Source organism: Propithecus coquereli, unplaced genomic scaffold (assembly GCF_000956105.1).
Source record: "Propithecus coquereli isolate 6110/MARCELLA unplaced genomic scaffold, Pcoq_1.0 Scaffold3, whole genome shotgun sequence".
Lineage (NCBI taxonomy): Eukaryota > Metazoa > Chordata > Mammalia > Primates > Indriidae > Propithecus > Propithecus coquereli.
In genome coordinates, this window is record NW_012148618.1 from 7,768,284 (window position 1) to 7,769,486 (window position 1,203).

The following is a 1,203-nucleotide window of genomic DNA, read 5'->3' on the forward strand; positions in this document are numbered from 1 at the left end:
AGCCATATATGACAAAACCATAGCCAACATCACACTGCATGGGGAAAAATTGAAAGCATTCCCCCTAAGATTTGGAATAAGATCCAGTGGAAGGATGACCACTGTCATCACTTCTATTCGATGTAGTACTAGAAGTCCTTACCAGAGCAATCAGGCAAGAGAAAGAAATAAAGGGCATGCAAATTGTGAAAAAGGAGTCAAGCTATCCCTGTTTGCTGATATTATATCTAGAAAATCCTAAAGACTCCCCAAAAGACTTCTAGAATTGACAAATAAATTCACTAAAGTCTCAGGTTAGAAAATTAATGTACACAAATCAGTAGCATTTCTATACACTAAAAGCGGTCAAGATGAGAGTCAAATCAGGAACTCAATACTATTTACAATAGCAGCAAAGAATATAAATTACCTAGGAATATACTTAACCAACGAGGAGAAAATCCTCTACAGGGAGAACTACAAAATACTGATAAAAGAAATCAGAGAGGACACAAACAAATGGAAAAATAGCCCATGCTCATGAATTGGAAGAATCACCATTGTTAAAATATCCATACTGTCTAAAGTGATTTACAGATTCCAATGCAATTCTCATCAAAATACCAACATCATTTTTCACAGACTGACAAAAAATAATCCTAAATTTCATATGGAATCAGAAAAGAGCCTGAATAGCCAAAGGAATCCTGAGCAAAAACAACAAATCTGGAGGGATCAAATTACCAGACTTCAAATTATACTACGAGGCTATAGTAACCAAAGCAGCATGGTTCTGGTATAAATGTAGAGACATAGACCAGTGGAACAGAATAAAGAACCCAGAAATAATGCCATATAGCTATGACCAAGTGATTTTTGACAAAGCAGGCAAAAACATATGCTGGGAAAAGGATACTGTATTCAATAAATGGTGCTGGAAAAAATGGATACCGCATGCAGAAGAATGAAACTGGATCCCCATCTCTCATCATGTAGAAAAATTAACTAAAGATGGATTAAAGACTTAAGTATAAGACCTGAAACCATAAAAAATTTTAGAAGAAAATGTAGAAAAAACTCTTCTGGAGATTGGCCTAGGCAAAGAATTTTTGACTAGGATCCCAAAGGCAAATATAGGAACAACAAAAATAAATAAATGGAATTTAATTGAATTAAAGTGTTTCTGCACAACAAAGAAAATAATCAATAGAGTAAATAGACAAC